The sequence below is a fragment of the Zonotrichia albicollis genome, chromosome 13 (genome assembly GCF_047830755.1).
Source record: "Zonotrichia albicollis isolate bZonAlb1 chromosome 13, bZonAlb1.hap1, whole genome shotgun sequence".
In the NCBI taxonomy this organism is placed as follows: Eukaryota; Metazoa; Chordata; class Aves; order Passeriformes; family Passerellidae; genus Zonotrichia; species Zonotrichia albicollis.
The window spans coordinates 18,875,452-18,881,451 of NC_133831.1; the positions used below are offsets into that span (position 1 = coordinate 18,875,452).

Below are 6,000 nucleotides of genomic sequence, written 5' to 3' on the forward strand. Positions count from 1 at the left end.
ACAGAAACCAAACCTCAGCTATTGTACAACTTTACAATGTAGAGAAAATCTTTCCATGAGTTTTGCTATTGCACTTCCCAACATAGCAGCATGCCAGCCAGGTTCAGCAATATTTACTGAAGCAACTTATTAGCCAAAGAAACAAACTCGCTCACTTGGGCTTATATGTAAACACAGAACAATCCTCCACATCTGTCCTCATGAACATACTTTTGCCATCCACCCTAAAAGCAGCTGACTGTTGCTTGTGATTTCTGCTAAAGGAATGTTCCACTTTTCAAACGGCCACTTTTATCTGCTGGCTTAAATATAAAACAACTCTTGTACTTCCATTATCTAGCTGAAGGCATACAGAGCTGGCAAGTTTATGTTTAAGTGCTTTAACTTAAAAATCAGGAAGCACCTTGTTGCTTTCAACTCCATGGACACACTTTCTACTCCAGTGTTTAGCAAAATGTTAGGGTCTCAACAGAGTAACTAGAGATATCAGTATCCATCTCCATCCTTTCCTGAGGAGCAGTCAGAGATGTGGGGAGCCAATACTTCAGCCAGAATGAACATATTACTGGTTTCCAGCAGAGACCCTAATACTGAATATCAACAGGGTTCTTCTAAACAAGAAAAAAAATTAAGTTAGAAAAGGAAAAGCCCAGCACGAACAACCTACAAAGGTAGTGGGGAAAACTGGAAAGGGCTACTAAAGGCAAGAATTATTTTAAGTTAATCTCAGAGAAGACAGGAAGTCAATACACAGAGGCAGGCACAAACTCAGTTAGCACAGCCAAGAGGCTCTCCTCCTGATTGGCAAGGCTGAAGTATTGGGCCTTTTGAGAAGAAAGATTACCAAAGCAGTTAAAACTGAAAAGCTGCACAACTCATGGAGGAAACTCAGCAAATGAGCAACTGCAACAGAAGGAATATACAAAAAATATACCAAGATATAAAGGACTGTTGCACATTACTGATGTTGTGGACGTAACCCCTGTGGCAAAGGGTTTAAAACTCTGCTACACCTGGTCAGGTGTGGCCAGGGCTTACCTTGCCTGCCCAGAAGTGCTCAGTGCTTCCTCCCAGGTAACATCCCTTTGCTCCAAGCTTGCAGAAATGTTTCTGTGCTGCTCAGCTGTGGAAAGGAGCCTCTCCCCATCCTCCTCTGCCCTGAGAACAGACACAGGGTTAGTGCAGCCTGGCCACAGGGTAACAGGGGGAAAACTGCCACAAACTGCAGAGCTAAAGGGCTGAGCAAAAGCCTCTGAGTCAGGCAGGAGCTCGCTCAGCTGCTCAGAGAACAGCAGCCTTTGTGCAGCAGCATTCATTAGACACCAGTGTAGATACAGTGAGACAGAGACACGGTGTGATGTGATATGCTGTCACCATTAAGGTAGGATGTGACAGATACATTTGGAAAATATAAAATATATTCACACAGCTTCAAATTGAGAGAATACACAAGCAGCCAACCTGAATGAACAGCCCTGCCTTCTTTGGAATGTGCTGACATTGATAGCACTGATCAGATCAGCTCCTAATTATATCAATTTATAAGCCATACCCCAGTGTTGTATTTGCATTTGCAACATCCCATACTGCACAATACAGTAAGGGAACATTAAAAGCATTATACTAAAATTACCATTCTGCAGTTGATTTCTGATTATACAGGACTCATCTTCCCAGCTGCTGAAGCATAACCAATGGGATTTGGCTGCATTTCCATGTTCTGGGCATAAAGCAGCCATGACCAAACCTGTGGGCACTGACTGGCTGGCCTAGAGAGCTGCACTTTCAGTTTGCCTGGTGTCAGGAGCCAACACCACCTCACACTATGACCATCTCAGCCACAGAGACACAAAACAGTCAGAAACAAAAATTCTGTTTGTCCTTGATATTGTGTTCTCCAATACATTCATTTTGTCTTAAAACAACTCCAGAACAGTACAGCCATTTCCTTTCCCACACAGGACAAGTATTCAAGTCTTCAGTGCCATCTGAAGGACTGCTAGTAAATGGAGGAGAGACAGCTTCTTCCTAAAACCATTGATAGTTTCAAGAGAACTACTACTATTTAAAAAAATACTTTACTTGATATATTCAGTTCCAATGCTTTTTAATGGAATCTTTTTTTGTCTTCAAAATATATAAATATTTAAAGAGGAAAATTTGTCATGGGACTAAAACAGGTTATGCACCTAAACCCCTACACTGATAGAAATTTACATGACAATCACCAGTTAACACAGGACCACTCTGTGACATTCCAGTTATTTAAAAAAAAAAACCAACCAAACAAACCAACCTGCCCTAGGCATCTCTGGACAACATTTTTTGGGACAACAGCATCATTCCAGCATGTGTTTACTACTGAAACCATTTACTATCTCAATAGTTATCCAGAATTCTTACATGATCTTGAAAACATGGCCAAAAGAATTCAGTTGTGTTATATAAGGCTCCATGAAAAAATTAAAATGAAATATGAGAAGAAGAAATATTAATGTATTTCTTCAAAAGTTCTGGTGATCCAAATAATCCCTGTCTCATGCAAGTGTATCTACTGCTCACAGGAATTCAGGAAATGGGACTGGAATGTATTTCTGTGACAGCAGCTTCCTGAGTTCTGCCATAATTTCCCAAAGTCAGAATGAGTTGCAAGAATCTGCACTGCAACACGGCTATGCAAATTTATGTCAGCAGAAAAAACTCATTTAATGACCCACTGGAATTAAAACCATATCTTCAAAACTGAGCCCTGGCATCTCTACTTTAAAAAAGAAAGATCCTCCTCTTCCTGCTAAAAGGGAAAGCTGATTTTACTCTTAATATATTTGTTTCAAAGTCCTTTCTTGTCAATAAAGTCCTTCAATTATGTATATTAGGAAAATAAATATGACTTTCACCGGTCAAAATGCTGTGTTAAACCCGTGCTTCCAGACAGTGATGTCTTAGTTCCATAGAGGGGAAAAAAATTTAATTCCAAGTTTGGTCGGAGCTGCGCAATTGTTCATGTACACGATAGGCTAAATGCAAAGCTGGTAGGTTTACATTTATTAATGGTGGTTAATTCCCAGCAGAGCTCTCAATTAGCTTAATCAAGCCACAATAGAGGCCTGGGAATATTGCAGGAAACTCAGTGAAGGTCTCTGCTCAGAGAGGCTGCCCGCAGGACAAAGCGCACAGCCCAGGAATTGGAGTCTCTGCTGCGGATGCAGCAATGGCTGAGCCTCGTCTCGCTCTTCTGGACAGAGCTGCTCCTGCCATTTCAAAGGAGGTGTTTCAAAACTAGAGGCTGAATCCTCTGGGTTGTGTGAACAATTGAGCCTTTGGAAAGGCTCTTCGAAGACTAAAATAGTGAGATTAATCACTCGGAAGACAGCAAAGGAACAATAAAACCAGATTAAAAAGAGAGACATCAGAAGCTTCTTTTTCCCTCCAACTTGACTAACAGAATTGTAGGGAAATTCGGCTCTATTGTCAGCCAGGAAACACAAAACCAAGTAAAGAAATGATAAAAACATTCACAGGGGAATTATGAATCCATGCCAATCAATAATTTTAAAATATAATTCAATGCATGCTGAAAAATTTGGGGAGAATCAAAGCAGGAAGGATAACTGACCCATGAAATCTCAAGTCCTGTGGACCAGATTTTAACAATTACAAAATCAGGAACAGTACCACATGCATGGCAAAGAACAAAATACTTCTCCAGTCTTTCAGTGGAAATGTATTTATCAGGTCAATATATCAGGCAGTGTGACCAATATCCTGAAGAGTTATACAAAAAATTTTGATGGAAGAATTGCAGAGTGAGCAACATGACATGTTCATAACTCTTTTTTTTAAGCTTCAGCATTTTTATTTCTTAACAGAAAGAAATATTGACCTGCTTTGGTGACAGCAACACCAAAACCAGTGGCCATGCAATTAATGGCATAGGGATTGTATCAACAGAAAAGGTTCAGGACAATGTTAATTTCCACTAAAATATTTGTTTTTAAAGGAGTTGTTACTACTGGAAAAATTGGAAAACACTGTCAGTACAGAAGCAGCTCAAGGAGGATGGCCCTGACTTGGATGACCCTGAAGCCCAAAACATTGAAAGCACATTAAAATGTATTAGCATGAAGCCCAACAATGCAGTGAGAATTTCCACTACAAGCTGGATGACTATTAACTGCAAACAAAGCAGGAGTCCTCCCGTGAACCTTTAGTCCTTGAATGAGTGTTGTGTAGACAAAAAAAAAAAAACAAACCCTGGAAATATAAATGCAGCTGAAGCCCTGATACTTTGAACTTACTGTTTGCAACATGAATTACTAATGTGAATGACAATTATTCACATCTTTTGTCTTCATTTTGATCAAACTCCTCCAACATCTCTTTCTTGGGTTTTCCTTTTTCTGATAGCTTAACAGAATTTCAGTCAATTAGAATGTCACCAACACCAAGAGTGCCATGAGCAGCATGCTGCCTGAGGACATGACAAAGTCTGAGTCCTTCTTTGTTAATGATGCAGCACAAGAGGCAGGAGACCCTTGGATATATTCTTCAAATCTACATGCTGATGCAATGTTAGACCCATTCTCCAATAGCTCCACAATTCCCTCCCCAAGAAAAAATTTACAAACTGGATTTTTTAGAATCCCAGGCTCATCCTGAATTCAGAACAACTGTGTCCCTTTAGGAATCCCATACTGTAAGAACCTAAGTTCTGCTGGTGAAATGGGACATGGTAAAATGGGACACCACATTCCCCCAGCTATATAAAGCTGCAGAAAGGCAATGGCATCTTCCTCTCGTCCAACAACAGGCTCAAAGTTGTCATGGGGGAGAGCAAGAATGCTCTGGATGCAGATGTGCACAGCTGCTCACACTGGGATCAACACTGCTTTTGACTCTGGTGCACCTGAGCAGAGGAAGCCCAGTGCCCTGTACCCCAGGAATACAGCAGGAAGGAAGGAAGGAGGTACTGGAGAAGGGGAAGTGCACCCACTGCAGGCACCACTGCCTCCAGCCCACACTGGATTTTCAGCCAGTGCCCCAAGGCACAGGGACTGACTGCTGCCAGCCTTGCCCGAGCCCTCTCCTCTCATGCAAGGCACACAGCTCGTTTCACTCCCCCAAAAAACACAAGGCCTCTTTTCTTTTTGGGTAACCAACATCAGAGGCCTTTTGGCAACTCTAAGCTAGCAGAACACACACCACGCTTCACCCACTGACCCTGTCTGAGGGTGAAACTAAAACAGTTCCCCAAGTGTGTGTGTCCCACCCAGGATTTCTGCACTACAGGGCTTCCTCAGAACCTGAGCCTCCCTGCTCTCCCTCTGCACATCCCACTGGAGATGCCTCCAGCAAAGCCCTGATCTCTCCCCTCCCTGGCCACCTATCCTTTTTAGTGAAAAGGACACTCTCGGAGGTCACCCTCAGAAGCACAGACACCAGATGGAGTACACAAGCTGCTTCCCACTCTCTCACGCCCATCCCTCACAGTCGCCTCACAGTCCCTCCCTGGCTCCAACCCCCGTGCCCAGCCCGCTCCGCTCCCGTACCTGTTGCAGCCCTCGCACGGCTCCAGCCGGGGCTCTCCGGCACTCTCCGGTCTCCGTGCCCGGCTCGCAGGAAGGACGCGGGCAGGGCTCTCGCTGCCGGGGGCGGCACTGCCGCTCCAGAGCCGGGCGAGCCGCCCCGCCGGCCCCGGGCAGAGCTCAGCTCCCCCGCTCCAGCGGCGCTGCCCCGGAGCCGCGCAGCCGCCGGCGGGGCTGCGGGAGCGCCCGCCCGGCCATGCACGGAGCGAGCCCTGCCTCTGCCGGCTCCTCGGGAACGAACTTATTGGGCTCGCAGGCGTACCTGGGGGGCAGACGAGGGGAAATTATGTCGAGTGTGCATTAACTATTCCCTGAGTTAACTGCGTTTGACTTGTTCTTCTGTTGGACCAAACTCCCCGTCTCCTACTGGAGTCATTAATCTGTACATTCTCATCGTTTGCGCAGAAGAGAGTTG

At 44.4% G+C, this 6,000-nt stretch overlaps 1 long non-coding RNA gene across 1 annotated transcript in view; it reads right to left on the reverse strand.

Moving 5' to 3' along the window:
• LOC113459491 (uncharacterized) overlaps positions 1–6,000 on the reverse strand; it is a 45,111-nt gene extending 39,111 nt beyond the window's left edge. Inside the window, exons 1-2 of the long non-coding RNA XR_012582504.1 lie at positions 5,550–6,000; positions 1,039–1,158 (exon numbers count right to left, since the gene is read on the reverse strand). This is a non-coding gene — a long non-coding RNA (uncharacterized LOC113459491). The remainder of the gene's footprint in view (positions 1–1,038; positions 1,159–5,549) is intronic.